Below are 19,079 nucleotides of genomic sequence, written 5' to 3'. Positions count from 1 at the left end.
GACGCACACCGAGAGTGAGTGAGTGAGTGACGCACACCGAGTGAGTGAGTGAGTGACGCACACCGAGAGTGAGTGAGTGAGTGACGCACACCGAGTGAGTGAGTGAGTGAGTGACGCACACCGAGAGTGAGTGAGTGAGTGACGCACACCGAGAGTGAGTGACGCACACCGAGAGTGAGTGAGTGAGTGAGTGACGCACACCGAGAGTGAGTGAGTGAGTGAGTGAGTGACGCACACCGTGAGTGAGTGAGTGACGCACACCGAGAGTGAGTGAGTGACGCACACCGAGTGAGTGAGTGACGCACACCGAGAGTGAGTGAGTGAGTGACGCACACCGAGAGTGAGTGAGTGAGTGAGTGACGCACACCGAGAGTGAGTGAGTGAGTGAGTGACGCACACCGAGAGTGAGTGAGTGAGTGAGTGACGCACACCGAGAGTGAGTGAGTGAGTGAGTGACGCACACCGAGAGTGAGTGAGTGAGTGAGTGACGCACACCGAGTGAGTGAGTGAGTGAGTGACGCACACCGAGTGAGTGAGTGAGTGACGCACACCGAGTGAGTGAGTGAGTGACGCACACCGAGAGTGAGTGAGTGAGTGACGCACACCGAAGTGAGTGACGCACACCGAGAGTGAGTGAGTGAGTGAGTGACGCACACCGAGAGTGAGTGAGTGAGTGAGTGACGCACACCGAGAGTGAGTGAGTGAGTGAGTGAGTGACGCACACCGAGAGTGAGTGAGTGAGTGAGTGAGTGACGCACACCGAGAGTGAGTGAGTGAGTGAGTGACGCACACCGAGAGTGAGTGAGTGAGTGAGTGACGCACACCGAGAGTGAGTGAGTGAGTGAGTGAGTGACGCACACCGAGAGAGAGTGAGTGTGACTGAGTGAGTGACACACCAAGAGAGTGAGAGGCACAGAGCGAGAGTGACTGAGTGACACACACACCGAGAGAGAGAGTGAGTGACACACACAGAGAGAGTGACACAGAGAGAGAGAGAGAGAGTGACTGACACACAGAGAGAGAGAGAGTGAGTGACACACACCGAGAGAGAGAGTGAGTGACTGACACACCGAGAGAGAGAGTGAGTGTCACACACCGAGAGAGAGAGAGACACACAGAGAGAGAGAGAGTGAGTGACCCCCCGAGAGAGAGAGAAAGAGAGAGAGTGAGTGACACACCGAGAGAGTGAGTGACACACCGAGAGAGTGTGACACACACTGAGAGAGTGTGACTGAGTGATACACACACACAGAGAGAGAGAGAGAGTCAAAGAGAGTCAAAAAAAAGCAAGAATAGGATAACCCTGTAGGATTAAGTGAGATTAAACAGCTCCTCCAATTTGTCTGCACTAAACACACACACACCTATTGTACTTGTTCAATGAATAGGAATATTTATACACTGCTCAAAAAAAGAAAGGGAACACTAAAATAACACATCCTAGATCTGAATGAATGAAATATTCTTATTAAATACTTTTTTCTTTATTTACATAGTTGAATGTACTGACAACAAAATCACAATTCATGGAAATCAAATTTATCAACCCATGGAGGTCTAGATTTGGAGTCACACTCAAAATTAAAGTGGAAAACCACACTACAGGCTGATCCAACTTTGATGTAATGTCCTTAAAACAAGTCAAAATGAGGCTCAGTAGTGTGTGTGGCCTCCACGTGCCTGTATGACCTCCCTACAACGCCTGGGCATGCTCCTGATGAGGTGACGGATGGTCTCCTGAGGGATCTCCTCCCAGACCTGGACTAAAGCATCCGCCAACTCCTGTGGTGCAATGTGGCATTGGTGGATGGAGCGAGACATGATGTCCCAGATGTGCTCAATTGGATTCAGGTCTGGGGAACGGGCGGGCCAGTCCATAGCATCAATGCCTTCCTCTTGCAGGAACTGCTGACACACTCCAGCCACATGAGGTCTAGCATTGTCTTGCATTAGGAGGAACCCAGGGCCAACCGCACCAGCATATGGTCTCACAAGGGGTCTGAGGATCTCATCTCGGTACCTAATGGCAGTCAGGCTACCTCTGGCGAGCACATGGAGGGCTGTGCGGCCCCCCAAAGAAATGCCACCCCACACCATGACTGACCCACCGCCAAACCGGTCATGCTGGAGGATGTTGCAGGCAGCAGAACGTTCTCCACGGCGTCTCCAGACTCTGTCACATCTGTCATATGCTCAGTGTGAACCTGCTTTCATCTGTGAAGAGCACAGGGTGCCAGTGGCGAATTTGCCAATCTTGGTGTTCTCTGGCAAATGCCAAACGTCCTGCACGGTGTTTGGCTGTAAGCACAACCCCCACCTGTGGACGTCGGGCCCTCATACCACCCTCATGGAGTCTGTTTCTGACCGTTTGAGCAGACACATGCACATTTGTGGCCTGCTGGAGGTCATTTTGCAGGGCTCTGGCAGTGCTCCCCCTGCTCCTCCTTGCACAAATGCGGAGGTAGCGGTCCTGTTGCTGGGTTGTTGCCCTCCTACGGCCTCCTCCACGTCTCCTGATGTACTGGCCTGTCTCCTGGTAGCGCCTCCATGCTCTGGACACTACGCTGACAGACACAGCAAACCTTCTTGCCACATCTCGCATTGATGTGCCTTCCTGGATGAGCTGCACTATCTGAGCCACTTGTGTGGGTTGTAGACTCCGTCTCATGCTACCACTAGAGTGATTTCCACCTGTTGTCTATTCCATTTGCACAACAGCATGTGACATTTATTGTCAATCAGTGTTGCTTCCTAAGTGGACAGTTTGATTTCACAGAAGTGTGATTGACTTGGAGTTACATTGTGTTGTTTAAGTGTTCCCTTAATTTTTTTGAGCAGTCTATATATATAACAGAAAAAATGTTAGCTGTTATCCTGTTTATCTCACTCTTAACAACTTATTAGTTTGTAGTTACTGTATTTCTGACTGCTATTCTTTCTTTTTGCAACATGAAATCACTATCAGTTGGCATGTGGAACATTCAGGGCCTAAACTCAAAATATCCAAACGCAATATTACACATTATATAGTTTATGGAAAGAAAAAATCCACGCTTGTTTCAATTGAAAATTGTCTGCTGTGTTTTGTTATGTAGAGTATCAGAGAAATCCAGGTCCTTTGAAACATGCAAAGCAAAACCAGAAAAGAATCATCAGAAAGGGGGGAAAAAGACATGGACATAAAGTGTCCATTGCGTCTGTCCTTCAGGTATATATCACAAACAGAGTCTAAACTCAGGTCATTTGGAATGTATGCCCATATTCCATGACACATATTGGCTCTGACTGCATTTCCTCCCTGAAACTGAACAGATCACTCTATTTCCTTTGCTTTTTCTCATTCCAGATTCCATTCCAGAAATTCAGCACATTTTATTCCCCCTAGACATTCCGTGGCGTTATGATGTGCTGTCCCAAGACTTGACCTGTTCTTTGGCTGACAGCAGAGGGCAGAGGTTAAAGGTTCACTGTGTTAGGTGTCTCGGTTGCAATAATGAGTGACTAGCAACAAACCAGGCCCACTGTCAGAGATAACGGCTGTGCTTGTTGAGACGAGTTCTGACATGTTTGAGGGAAGTCTATAACGGCTATGACTGTCAACGCCTGACGATCCTGTGTGGTCGTCGGGCCCTCTGCTGCGGTCGTACTGTGGTCCAGGTCAGGTAGCAACTTCAGGTCAGTCTGTGTTGACTGGTCCTAGTCAAGTCCTGGCCTGCAGTAACATCACATAGAAGACCATGAAGCGAGAAGCAGCATATGATTGGTTACATTCCGGTGATATCCAGTCTGAAAGTGTTTAAATATTACATAGACAACATAACTATGCTTGACTATTGATTCATAAGACATTCCATTAGATTTGAGATGGTTTTCGGGGTCGAGAAGGCTCATCAAGTCATGTCCAAACGTTCATCTTTATGCCCTCAGGTTTGGATAGAGAGGAGCTAGTTGGTTTATTTCATCTGCAGAATTGGTCGATGTTTCGTGTTTGGACTTCAAAGAAAATGGGTAAACTGTCTTTATTCAGTCCATGTCTTTCTGAACTGAAATGCTTTACAATGTCATGTAATTATTATTTATACCCCAGCAGTATAAAGATGAATACAAACATGTTCCTGTGTACCGCAACCAACCACACAACAAAACTTTGAACGTGATCCTCTCCTCTCTCACCTCTGTGTTAGGTAGAAACCAATGTTGCAAGATTAGTCCATAGGTAACATCTAGAAAAAAGGCTCTTAAGAAACCTTTATGGCATTTGGGTTTCCTCTGTTTTGCTCACGATTCCCTTGGTGTGTGCTCAAGACGTTATTGGAGAGTGTTGTTAGGTGATGAGCTCACCAAGTGTACAGTACTTTTACGTCCACTGTTAGTCTGCCCACTGTTCTCAGTTGGCTGGACCTGATGATGCGATGCCACACCTATTGTTGTGTAACGGACAGCCGTGCGTGGCTGATGATCATGTAGTATTTTTTATCAACATAGAGATCTCGTGTCTTAAATAATAAGTTATTAGCAGAACCAAAGCACTTCCTCTGGAGTCGCCCTCACGACAACATTTATTTCTGAGGTCCACTTACACCGTTTATTTCAATAGTTTTACAAGTATATATCACATACATGCCTTTTGTAAATGAGCACACTGACACCTTTATTTATTTTCACAGCAAAGTAGGTTAAGATGTGTGTACATATTATCTAGCCATCTTCGAGGGGTCACTATGAAAAAGCAGAGTGTTCTCTAGTGATAGAAAGGGGCCACTATAGAAGAGGTTGCACTTGATCTCAAACACATTAGTCTCAATAAACCGTTACAGTACTGTACACCACTCCTGGCACCTGCACCCCAGCAAATACCTTTCTGACACCGATGGTGAGTGTCTGGAAATGAAACAGCACTCTAATTGTTTTAATTCTTTGAATTAATAAAACGTTTAAGCCTATAAAGTGACACCCCACCCCAAGTGCTCGCCTTAAAACTGGTAATGAATCTTTTCCACCTTTTAAAGATGTTTTAACGAGACTTCTACCGGCTTCAAACATGCCTGTGGAAGTGTGTGTGTGTGTGTGTGTGTGTGTGTGTGTGTGTGGTAGGTCTTTATATCGTAAACTACAATGAGAATCAAAATTCCGGCAACGATGACATGACCGCCGCCTGCTTTCTCGAAAGAGAGTGGCCTTCCTTAGCCTACCCTAAGCTTTGCTATGTAAGACTCTGACGTAAAACGGATGTAAGATGTAAATCCTGAACATTCAGCCTTTCTCTCGCTCTCTGTCAGAGCTGTAGATACACCCTTCTCTACGACAGCAGTAAAGTGGGAATTTACTTCAAACAATCTCCTGTATGCTTCAGGGTAGATTCTGGAATCTCAATAAAGACTGCATCAATGGTGTAACATTTTCCTGACTGAGGATTGATTGATTGATGAATTGATTGATAGAGGGTGAGGAAGAGGGCGCATGTGAATGGCTGAAGGGTTGATGTAAAAAATAAAAAAATGTGGGGAGGACAAATATCGGTAGAGGTGATCTACACCTTTTGAGAGGTACCGAGGTCAAAGGGCGTGCATGTATCTTATGTGTCTGACGTTAAAGAAAAGAAAAAGTCACCTGCCTTGAATTTGCCAAGAGTCTCTATGGTGAAAAGTACAACCTTGACACGATAAATGTTGCCCCACAGCCGTTAGTTAGTGGATGACCATGACTTAGCTGTCATAGCGAGAGGAAAGGAAGGAAGGTTACTGTCTCTCTCTTCTCCTCCTGGGAACACAGCACCAACAAGTACACCCCCATCCGGGCGTCTCCCCTACCTCTACTCTAACCCCACCCTTTGAGAAACATGCATAAGATAGCTCTTTCATAGCTGTGGCCTTGAGGAGTATATGAGTGTTTATACTGTGACTGAGCAGCAGGGTACAGGGTGCCATACTTTATACTGTGTCTGAAGTATTTAAATGAAGACATTCAGGAATGAAGTCTTATATCGTTACATTAAATATTGTGTATATATGTATATATTTACCAGCTGACCTCATATTACAGATGATGGGACATTAAATGTGAATTTTAACGTGGAACTTGAGACGTGTCCATTTAGAAGTCACCATTTGAATATTCATTTGTTGCAGAATTGTAATTTTGGTCCTTTGAGTACGGATGCTGGCTTCTCTTAAGGCTTTGCATCTGGCACCGTATACAGTGCATTCAGAAAGTATTCAGACCCCTTGACTTTTTCCACATTTTGGTATATTACAGCCTTATTCGAAAATGGATGAAATCATTTTTTCACTATACACACAATACCCCATAAAGACAAAGCAAAAATAGGTTTTTATAAAAATATATTTGTCACATAAGTATTCCGACCTTTTACTCAGTACTTTGTTGAAGCACCTTTGGCAGGGATTACAGTATTGAGTCTTCTTGGGTATGACGCTACAAGCTTGGCACACCTGTATATGGGGAGTTCCTTCCATTCTTTTCTGCAGATCCTCTCAAGCTCTGTCAGGTTGGATGGGGAGCGTCGCTGCACAGATATTTTCAGGTCTCTCCAGAGATGTTAGATCGGGTTCGGGCTCTGGCTAGGCCACTCAAGGACATTCAGAGACTTGTTCTGAAGCAACTGCTGCGTTGTCTTGGCTGTCTGCTTAGGGTCGTTGTCCTATTGGAAGATGAACCTTTGCCCATGTCTGAGGTCCTGAGCACTCTGGAACATGATTTCATCAAGGTTCTCTCAGTACTTTGCACCATTTATCCCTCAATGACTAGTCTCCCAGTCCTTGCCACTGAAAAATATCCCAACAGCATGATACTGCCACCACCATGCTTCACCGTAGGGACGGTGCCAGGTTCCTTCAGATGTGATGCTTGGCTTTCAGGTCAAATAGTTCAATCTTGGTTTCATCAGACCAGAGAATCTTGTTTCTCATGGTCTGAATCCTTTAGGTGTCTTTTGGCAAACTCCAAGCGGGCTGTCATGTGCCTTTTACTGAGTGGCTTCCGTCTGGCCACTCTACCATAAAGGCCTGATTGTTGGAGTTCTGCAGAGATGGTTGTCCTTCTGGTAGGTTCTCCCATCTCCACAGAGGAACTCTGGAGCTCTTTCAGAGTGACAAAGGCCCTTCTCCCCCGACTACTCAGTTTGGCTGGGCGGCCAGTTCTAGGAAGAGTCTTGGTGGTTCCACACTTCTTCCATTTAAGAATGATGGAGGCCACTGTGTTCTTGAGGACCTTCAATGCTGCAGAAATGTTTTGGTACCTTTTACCAGATTTGTGCCTGACAATCCTGTCTCTACAGACTATTCCTTCAACCTCATGGCTTGGTTTATGCTCTGACATGCACTGTCAACTGTGGGACCTTACATAGACAGATGTGTGCCTTTCCAAATCATGTCCAATCAATTTAATTTACCACAAGTGGACTCTAATCAACTTGTAGAAACATCTCAAGGATGATCAATGGAAACATGGTATTGGAGAGTGCTGTTAGGTGATGAGCTCATAGCAAAGGATCTGAATACTTATGTCAATAAGGTATTTCAGTTTTTTATTTGTAGAAAATTTGCAAGATTTTCTAAAAACCTGTTTTTGCATTGTCATTATGGGGTATTGATGGAAAAGTGATTATTTATTCCATTTTAGAATAAGGCTGTAACGTAACAAATTGTGGGAAAAGTCAAGGGGACTGAAAAATGTCTGAATGCGCTGTACCTTTTAGGTCTATCATAACTACACGTTGACAGGTTTAGACACACAATTCAAGCAACACATTGAAGGGAAAGTTATGTAGGCCTTACAATTTCCAACATTTGGAATTAGAATTTGTGTTTTAAAATCAATGAAATGGATTTTGGATTACATAAAAAAATCAAATAACATGAATAATTCAAAAGGAAGGTTTGTACTATTTGTATCCATTAGGTGGCAATGTAGCACCAAAAAAAGAGTCAACTAAAGCAATTTGTTGTTCAGAACTGGATCCTATGAGATTTAAGTGATTTTATAATGTAGAAGAAGGTTTATTTAAAATGCCTCTGAAAATGTAATGCAGTCATAATACGTAGTGGAATGGAACAAATATCATGTTCCTTTTAAGCAGGCAATATACATTATGGCAACACATCCTGCTCTATCTGCTAATATTCAATGTAATGCATGTCATCTAGGCATTAACATAGCATACGATCACAACGTAGGAATGCCAATCATGAGGATATGAATGATTTCTCAGAGTTCTTACTTTTGATTGAACACACAGCAAGCAGCCTTTTTTTTAAAAACAGAGAACTCAATTTTGGCCCTGTTTCAATTCTGGCTAATCGGCTTTCAGACAAACTCCATTCTCTGAGCTAATCTCCACCTCCCACCAGCCTTACTGGGAAACATGGAACAAAGGTAAGACTCTTTCTTTTCAAATCAAATTATGGAGCAAAAAGCCTCTTGTAATCCTCTGTTTTCTGTCTGTCTTAGTAGTGTTGTTGTTTCCATATTATTCAAAGCCAATATTTCATGCATAATAATACTAATCTGTCATTCTAATATAGAACCAATGGAACAAAGATAATACAGTGAGCTTCTGTCAAATCAGTGACTACCAATATTAGTCATACAGTAAATGATAGGTCTATGTAGCATTATCAATTGATGTACTCAATGTACTTGCATTACAACAACACACACATGCTACGGACAGAGATTCAAGTGGCAACAACACCCTCCTGACTTTCATTTACTGAACTGTAACAACTTTACTTAAAGACTGCAAGTAACGTGCATTATGATGCTGTTTTAATGCATTAAAATGCCTTATACATGGTTATAACAAATGATAAAGCATTATACCTGCACAAAGTGTTTTAAACTAAACTTGACAGAGATGAGTACCGGCAGACAGGTTAGTTTCTTCTTCACACTCGGAGCAATCAGCTCCCCAATTACTGGCTAGTTAGTGAGAGCTGGCCCCAATCAGAGCCCTCTTCACCCAACCAATCAGCACTCAGGACACATAGTCCAGGCTCAGAGGTTAAACCCACACTTCCTCACTTTAGTGTCTATTCTCACACTGAGATAGTCCAGTAGATAAGCTCAAACATGGATCACTTTGGTTTAGAAGCGTGGAAAAATGTGCCCATTTTCATGCTTTTATACCAAAGTGGAAAATGTGGTCTTTTTTGGAGTTTATCTACTGGATTTACTGAAATACTGAATTACCGACAAAGTACTTATGTTAGTATGCTGTGCTTTAGTAACGTGGATATGTTTTACTTGTTTGTAAGGTGCTATTTCAGAGACAAGATGAAGACAGAATGCTAATACATGTTCACATTGGTATGAACATAAATTGTCAGTAAACACAATTACCACCAATATTTTCTGTAGATTTAATTGTATTGCTTCAAGGCTTGATACCCGGGCCACAGACAGCTTTATCAATGCTATGAAACCTATCAAATATCAATTGCCACATCAGTCAAAATGTATTTTATGAATCAGGAAAAACTCAGATATGAGTCAGTCCATGCTCCCAGGGGACAGTAGCCATGGCAGTGGATGGACAGGGGATGAACAGGACTGACAGTCTCAGCTTTATTGTGTGTGTGTGTGTCTGTCTCTGTCTTGTGGGCCCATTGTGTTCAATTGGACAGTCCGGCAGGCAGCAGGCAGATCCCTTGGATGTCAGAGCCTTCCTCCCATCCACCTTGCCTTGTATGCACATCAGCCTCCCCTTCTCCCTGTGAGCCGATCCCATTGTTCTCTCTCCCTTTCAGACAGACCCTTGAATGCTACAATGATCAAACAAAATAATCAACTGGTCTTTTGTTTTTGCAGCTGTTACAGTAGGAGGTAATAAACGTATGGTAATGAAGCCTTATCCCATTCAGTTCAGACGTTCAGGGTGCAGAGACACGTGATTTGTCTGCCAGTCTGTACAAAAGTAAGCCTTCCTCTCTCTGGCCTGCGATCAGGAGGAGGTTTGAAGCCAGCTGTCTACCATCCAGCTCATTCTAATACTCGAGTGCTTTCTTCTATCTCACCACTTCACCTAAGGCTGTGTGACTATGAGGATTCTATGACATTGGTTGCTCTCTAACGTTGCAGAGACGCTGTGGAAACGTTGTATGAATGTTGGGGGCTTGTCAGCTGGCAGGAAGAAGGGGCAGGGGAATACTGCCATGCCATGGCATCCGCTGTGCCTTTTGTTTTGTTCCAGGCCAAATCATCCACTGAAAGGCTCTGATGGCTCTCATTGTGTGGCTGAGAGAGAGGAAGCCACACTGGCCAACAGGAGGGTGAGCTTTTTACCAGCCATGACAGACAGGTGCCAGACTGGCCAATGTAACGACAGCCTTTTCCCAGTCATATGATCGACTGGCCAATAGGACATGCTGATACTGAAAGACAGGTGTCAAACTGTATGATGGGTAAGCATCCAGGTACCTTTTTCACCTGTCTGCCATATGTGTCTGTCAACTGTCATCCAGTCTAAGTACAGATGAAAAGGATGTAATGAAATGATGACTGGGATAGATGACACATAGGTGGAATTCAGTAAACTGCAGATAGTGATTTGATAGTGTTTTCAGATCCTGCTTTTTGGTGTCTCACCTACTCAAAATGTTCACAGGAGACATTTTTATTAAGTCAGAATAACGCCCTGTGAGAGTGAAAATCCAGGGTGTAAATTGCTGTATTAGCCAACCTATGGTGGTGGTGTGTGTGTGTGTGTGTGTGTGTGTGTGTGTGTGTGAGGTGTGTTTGTGTGAGAGAGAGGTGTCTATGAGAGAGAGGAGGGGGTGATGATCCTGAAAAAAGCATTATTTAAATGGAGCGCTCCGCTAGGGAGATTACACCGACCGGTGTGTGTAGGACACGCTCATCTCATGGAGAGAGAAACCAGAGGAATGGAAGAGAAAGAGAGACGGGGGGAGAGAGAGAGAGAGAGAGACCAGAGGAATGGAAGATAAAGATGAGAATACTGAGAGAAATTACCAGCTAGCGTACCTTTAACCTAGCGCTATCGCCACACCGCAGAGCTGGAGGTGAGAGATAGAACAGAATGGTAGTAAAAAAAACAAACGCAGGGTAAAGAAGAACGACCCTTCAGAATATTATACACAGAGAGCAGGGCTAAGCATCGGTATCTGTCGGCAACACCAGGGCAACCACTCTCACCTTAAATGGGTGTTTTTCTTCACTGTCAGCTTCTGTGGAGCTTGGTGTGGGTAAGGAAGTGTATTGGTGGATGGGAGGAGCAACCCTGGCCTGTATTACATCCTCATCAGAGGGATACCACTTAGGGTAGGTTACAGCTCTCTGTAGGTAACAACACAATGTAATATACAGTGCCTGAAAGTATTCAGACCCCTGGACTTTTTTCACATTTTGTTACTTTACAGCCTTATTCTAAAATTGATTAAAACATTTTTTCCCCCTTATCAATTTACATACAAAACCCCATAATGACAAAGCAAAAACAGTTTTCTTTTTTTTGCCTAAAAGTATTTACATAAGTATTTACATGGGCCTGCTATGCTTAGTGTGTGTGATTTAGTATGTGCTGAAATGTTTACCTCAAATGGAATTAGTCAAAATCTGTCTTGAAGACTACCCTGGCAGGAGTTACCAGTCTATGGTCTGTCATCATGAAAAAACACAGAACTATATGGTGTTTGCAAACCTTGCCCTCTTATAGTATAGTATTAGTATAAGAATAGTGTAGTATTGTATTAGTATAGTATTGTTTTAGTATAGTATAATACTGGTAAAGTACAATATAGTATTGGTGAAGTACACTACTGTACAGTATAGTATACTTTTAGTATTAGTATTAATATAGTATTAGCATTAGTATTCATATTAATATACTGTACATAAAGGGTGTCAAAACCCACATTTATTTAAATGTGTTTTTTCCCTGCAAAGAAGCTTACTTTCGTTTGAAAGTTTGTTTCTTAATTCCTTTGTTATTGTTGTTATGAATTCTTTATAGTCATGTTTTTTTCTTCATCATATTTTAAATAACTTGTAGAAATACACGTTATGACACTGTCATGAAGCATTATGACCATGCTGTGTCACTTTACTTTACTTGGACTAAGAAAATACACGTTATGACACTGTCATGAAGCATTATGACCATGCTGTGTCACTTTACTTTACTTGGACTAAGAAAATACACGTTATGACACTGTCATGAAGCATTATAACCATGCTGTGTCACTTTACTTTACTTGGACTAAGAAAATACACGTTATGACACTGTCATGAAGCATTATGACCATGCTGTGTCACTTTACTTTACTTGGACTAAGAAAATACACGTTATGACACTGTCATGAAGCATTATGACCATGCTGTGTCACTTTACTTGGACTAAGAAAATACACGTTATGCCACTGTCATGAAGCATTATGACCATGCTGTGTCATTTTACTTTACTTGGACTAAGAAAATACACGTTATGACACTGTCAAGAAGCATTATGACTTTACTTGGACTAAGAAAATACACGTTATGACACTGTCATGAAGCATTATGACCATGCTGTGTCACTTTACTTGGACTAAGAAAATACACGTTATGCCACTGTCATGAAGCATTATGACCATGCTGTGTCATTTTACTTTACTTGGACTAAGAAAATACACGTTATGACACTGTCAAGAAGCATTATGGCCATCATAGTCATATAAGCCAGAAAGGCCTACTGTACATCAAATCAAGTCAAATCCAATTTTATTTGACACATGCGCCAAATACAACAGGTATACTTTATGGCTGGTTATGACACCTACACACCGTGAAATGCTTACTCACAAGCCCTTAGCCAACAATGCAGTTAAAAAAATAGAGTTTGAAAATATTTACTAAATAAACTAAATAAAAAGTAACACAATAAAATAACAATAACGAGGCTATATACAGGGCGTATACTCGGCCTTGTCTCAGGGTAGTAAGTTGGTGATATCCCTCTAGTGGTGTGGGGGCTGTGCTTTGGCAAAGTGGGTGGGGTTATATCCTGCCCGGTTGGCTCTGTCCGGGGGTATCGTCGGACGGGGCTACAGTGTGTCCAGATCCCTCCTGTCTCAACCTCCAGTATTTATGCTGCAATAGTTTATGTGTTGGGCTAGGGTCAGTCTGTTATATCTGGTGTATTTCTCCTGTCTTATCCGGTGACCTGTGTGAATTTAAGTATGCCCTCTCTAATTCTCTCTCTCTCTTTCTCTTCTCTCAGAGTAGAGATTTTCAATAATGGCCTAGGAACAGTGGGTTAACTGCCTTGTTCAGGGGCAGAACAACAGATTTGTACCTTGTCAGCTCGGGGATTTGATCTTTCGGTTACTAGACCAACGCTCTAACCACTAGGCTACCTGCTGCCCAAATGCTAGCTGCATTTATGACATGGTTATGACCATGCTATAATGTGTCATGAAGCTGGGTGTCAAGTAACATGTTACCTAGTATGGTATAAGTAAAGTATAGTATTAGTACTAGTATAGTATAAGTAATGTACAGTATAGTATAGTGTAGTCAGTATAAACTGGGTGGTTCAAGCCCTGAATGCCAATCAGCATTCAGGGCTTGCGTTGCGTCGTTCTTTAGAACAGCCCTTAGCCTTGGTATATTGGCCTTATACCACACCTCCTCAGGCCTTATTGCTTAAGTATAGTATAGTATAGCATGGTGTCGTGTCTTTGGCTATGCCGGATTAAGTGATATGACGGGGGTAGCCTAGTGGTTAGAGCGTTGGACTAGTAACCGGAGGGTTGCAAGTTCAAACCCCTGAGCTGACAAGGTACAAATCTGTCGTTCTGCCCCTGAACAGGCAGTTAACCCACTGTTCCTAGGCCGTCATTGAAAATAAGAATTTGTTCTTAACTGACTTGCCTAGTTAAATAAAAAATAAAATTCTATAAAATCATTTATCCGTAATTAATATTACCTGATTGAGTTAATCATGTAAATGTAATTAACTAGTGAGTCGGGCACCACAAAATAATATTTATAGAGCTGTTATCTTCCGAATAAACTCTTAAAGACCTAGTAATATTTTACATCAATACCAGTCAATATTAATCGTCATCTTAATTCAGTCTCATCTGAAAGTTATAAGTTCTTGGTTGTCAGCACGAACCCTGGCTAACAAGTTGAACCAGCAATACAAAATTGGGTTTAATTATTTATTTACTAAATACCTAACTAATCACACAGAATTACACATAATTAAATCATAACTTGATTACAAATGACGTCATAAAGAAAAAAGTCCCTAGCGTGCGGAACAGATATGACAGCTTGTTACACAAAAGAAAAGGGTCTGGGTTTGAGTGAAAGAGCAGGAAGACTGAGGGACACAGGGAGAAGCTGTGCTATCGTAAATACAGTATCTAATGCATTCTAAATTACCGCCCATTTGGAAAAGGAAAATTCAAGAAATATTTACTCTGAGCTGCGCTTCGCTAGGTTGGTGGTTGATGGAAGGCCGTGTTGCCCAACCGAGTCCTTTGAAGAATGTCTCTGCTGGTAAATAGAATACGTTGTAGTAACGTCGTTGTGTGGTAGACGGGATACTCTGTCTGTTCCTTCCTAACCTGCGTTTGCAGCTGCGGTTGCTAACTCAACGGCTAGGAGGTATCACTTCTGTAGTGAATAAGAGTTCAAAGTTCATACCATTCGCAACCAAGGTTCACGCTGATGTTGGCTTCGTTCTGTAGTTATTATCTGAACCATTCTGACATAGGACCGTCGTCCTCACTTCCTCGGAACAGGAGGTTACATTGTCGTCAAGGGCTTATATAGGAAGGGAGAGGAGGGTGTGTTTGAAAAGTTTTATAGCCCATGTCCCTTTACAGGGGCGGGTCACTGATTGAGCAAAGCCCTATCTTTCCAAACTCACATTTTAGAGCTAAAATCACATTTCATTGAATAATTTCATCATTTATCATTGATGAGAATGATAACTCAGACTTTCCATGACAGTTTATGTCATCTTATCATTGATGAGAATGTCTCAGATGACAACCGAACTGACATCATATTCATTAAGTACCACTGCATATATGTTCAATTGGTCGGTCAGAATACCAGAATATTGTTAATTTCCCCCCACCTTCTGATGTTCCCAGAATCTCTATGTTAACCAGGGGTTTGCAAATGTAGCATCAGTAGGGTAGAGAGAGGAAAAAGGGGGAAAGTTGTATTTATGACTGTCATAAACCTACCCCCCAGGCCAATGTCATGACAATGGTCTATGCTCCTGCCCACTCCCACCAGACTCTGGCATGTGATAGCACAGTGCATAGCTCAAGCCAGAGTTAGCTGCCCAGGCCAGGGTTGACAGGACAGTCTTTGCTAATCAGTTATTATAATAATAGTTTGTGACTGTAGCCCTAACTGGATCACCGATCCACAGCCCTGCGGCTGGGCTTGGCAGTGGTCTGTCAGGCTCCAACTAATTCAGTGATGAATCGGAGCAATTTTACGACCAATGGAATGAGCTCTGGTGGTGCATCCGGGAGCAGCGCGTGCTGGTGGGAATGATACAGGAGCAGTATGGGGAGCAGGCAGGAGCTGCAGGAGCGCTATGGGGAGCAGGCAGGAGCAGCAGGAGCGGTATGGGGAGCAGGCAGGAGCAGCAGGAGCAGTATGGGGAGCAGGCAGGAGCAGCAGGAGCGGTATGGTGAGCAGGCAGGCAGCAGGAGCGCTATGGTGAGCAGGCAGGAGCAGCAGGAGCGCTATGGGGAGCAGGCAGGAGCAGCAGGAGCGCTATGGGGAGCAGGCAGGAGCAGCAGGAGCGGTATGGGGAGCAGGCAGGAGCAGCAGGAGTGGTATGGGGAGCAGGCAGGAGCAGCAGGAGTGGTATGGGGAGCAGGCAGGAGCAGCAGGAGCGGTATGGGGAGCAGGCAGGAGCAGAAGGAGCGGTATGGGGAGCAGGCAGGAGCAGAAGGAGGGTATGGGGAGTAGGCAGGAGCAGAAGGAGCGGTATGGGGAGCAGGCAGGAGCAGAAGGAGCGGTATGGGGAGCAGGCAGGAGCAGAAGGAGCGGTATGGGGAGCAGGCAGGAGCAGCAGGAGCGCTATGGGGAGCAGGCAGGAGCAGCAGGAGCGGTATGGGGGCAGGCAGGAGCAGAAGGAGCGGTATGGGGAGCAGGCAGGAGCAGCAGGAGCGGTATGGGGAGCAGGCAGGAGCAGCAGGAGCGGTATGGGGAGCAGGCAGGAGCAGCAGGAGCGGTATAGGGAGCAGCAGGAGGAACAAAAGGCTCATAAACAAGCCCTCCTTGACAGATCAGCCAATTCATGGAAACATAGGAACAACCTTCCCTTGTAAATCTAGAGATGACCTTTAAATATGTGCAGAGAGAGCCGAGCTGGTGTGCAGATATGGGCTCTGGCTAGAAGGAGATTGTAATAGATTTCTTCAGCTTTTTTCAAAGGAGCTCGCTGTTTTATCGGCATCATTGCATGGATATGAAAAAGTTCTGCTGCACTTTGGAGGGCACTGAAATATCAGCGTTTCCAACACAGTAGTCTACAAGGGTCGTTTAAGGGACAGTAGAGTACAGTGACAAACATATTGGAAACTAAAATGACATTTACTCTTAGTACACATCAAATCACATTCAAGTGTAGGTCTAAAGCTGTTTTTGTTCTTTTAAGAGTAGTTAAAACTATTTGTAGTGGCAATGGGGGTGTCTGTTGTCCCTGCACACATGCAGCTGTGAGCATGTGTTATGAAGTAGATGCTGCATTTGCAACAGCTAATAGGGATCCTAATAAAATAAACAATAACTCTCTGTGGTCTTCTATAACTATCTCCACCTCCTAACAGAAACTCAACCACTTAGCTTTAACATCTGTCTAACCAGACTTCAAATATATGCCTCAGGGTCCAACATCTCTACCTACACTACTCATACCTCACACTGCAGCCCACTACATGAACTTTGAAAAGCACCACCCCTCAAATCAGCACCTGACCAATCAGCAAATTATAAATCTGCACCTGACCAATCACAGCGTGATGAAGCAGGGCTGTAAAACAAGCAGCCAGGAGCCAATTATATGGAATGTGCTCCATGCATCCGTCCAACATGGGAGAGATTTTCGAATGAGAAAGTTATCAGTTTCCTTCACCCTCTCAATATTTTCTACCTTTCTCTTTTTTCTCTCCATCTATCTTTCTCTTACACACACACACACACACACACACACACACCAGCTTCATTAGATTTGCACCAAATTAGTGAAATGACTTGTGTGGAGTGTTTGGGATGGGAAGGAGGTGAAAACAGCGATAACCTACACCCTGAGAGATTGAATTATGTATGAGTGTTGAAGGGTTTTTATGCCGGGGGTGTGATGTGGACCCCCTTCTCTTCGAAAGTCAATCAAACGGCCTACTTTTAGAGGTTGTGAGTGGGCGTGCTACTGCCGGGCCAGCAGATGGTATTAGGGAGGGTGTGTGTGTGTGTGTGACGGGGGGAAATTTATTGCAAAAAGATCTGTTATCAAAGACAGGTCATGGAGAGAAGCTAGAACCCCACGTTGCCACGGCAATTTAATAACAGTGCTAAGGCAAACGGCTGGCAGGAGGAAAATGAAAGTGAGACAGAGTAACTTCGTCATGACTCTGAGACTCTGCACACACATAAGGGCTAGTATAGCTGCATTATGGCAGCATACTATAGCTCCCTTAAACTAGTCATACGTCAACTAGGGAACTTGGACAGACAGGGATCGCTGTAAGCAATGAGGCATTGCAAGCCTCTGAGATGCACAGAAACAAGTATAAGGCTGTACTAAGGCAACACAGGTTCTAGAACTATGTGAATGAATTAATGTGGATAGTTTGGTATAGCTAACTACAGGAACAGACCATTGGCCTTTGCAAGACTCTTCCAGCAATGACGTAAGAATGTAACCTTTAAAGTGTGTACCTGAAAGTGCTGCATAACCTGGAACTTAACTGTTGAAAGTAGTTTGGGGAATTCAAATATGTCTGTTATTGAAAGGATACAGAGAAGAAATATCGAGAGATAGACTGAGGGAAAATAGAGAGAAATGTAGACTAAGATAACAAGAGCAGAGGCAGAGAGAGAGAGGAGTATCAATCTGCTGATAGAAATCGTATTTCTCTGCTGTGTGCTGTGTAGAAGCAGAGGGCATTGGCACTCACTTTGAGCTCTAGCATGATAACTCGGTAGCTTTTTTTCTCAGCACCATTTAACACAAACAGGCAGGTACATTAACAGTGTGAAACTGTTGTTACACAGTAAGAACACAGTGCAGTACGCTATGAAGGCTTGTTGGTTTCTTTGGGATTCGCTGCTGCCTTCTTGCTGAGGGAAGCTAAAGCACTAGGGCAGGAGAAGGGAAGAAGGAGAGATGAGAAAAGAGAAAAGGAGAAGAGGAAGTGGAGGTGACATAAGTCATGCTGCTGTCCTTGGTGGGATGAGAAAGATGGTGTTTGGTGGTTGGGTGCGCTGCACAGTGTCCTTTCTGAGGTGACTGCTTTATGTCCCTGCAGGAGATAGTGTCCCTAAATGACAATCACACACACACACGAGCGCGCGCACAAACACACTCCAGCATGCATTTATCAATCAGCTTCCTGAAGGCCGTGTGTGTGTGTGTGTGTGTGTGTGTGTGTGTGTGTGTGTGTGTGTGTGTGTGTGTGTGTGTGTGTGTGTGTGTGTGTGTGTGTGTGTGTGTGTGTGTGTGTGTGTGTGTGTGTGTGTGTGTGTGTGTGCGTGTGCGTGTGCACGTGTCTGTGTGTGGACAGTACATTTTGTAGTATAGATAGATAACCATAGAAATAGACATAGAACATAGGCTTGGACTCATGGCCTACTGTTGTGAAGAAATTATGCCATGTTGTTCTCTTACAGAGGCAGCTCAGACACATTTGAATATTATTTTCACATACCTTGAAAGTCAGCAATCCACAGTTTGTGTTTGTACTTAGCGACAGCCACCCCTGGATATTTGATGGCTATGCATTATCAGCATTACAGTTGCTTTTTTTGTGAAACATACACTGCTCAAAAAAATAAAGGGAACACTTAAACAACACAATGTAACT

Source organism: Oncorhynchus tshawytscha, linkage group LG13, assembly GCF_018296145.1.
Source record: "Oncorhynchus tshawytscha isolate Ot180627B linkage group LG13, Otsh_v2.0, whole genome shotgun sequence".
In the NCBI taxonomy this organism is placed as follows: Eukaryota; Metazoa; Chordata; class Actinopteri; order Salmoniformes; family Salmonidae; genus Oncorhynchus; species Oncorhynchus tshawytscha.
Note: the sequence above shows the minus strand (reverse complement) of the source record.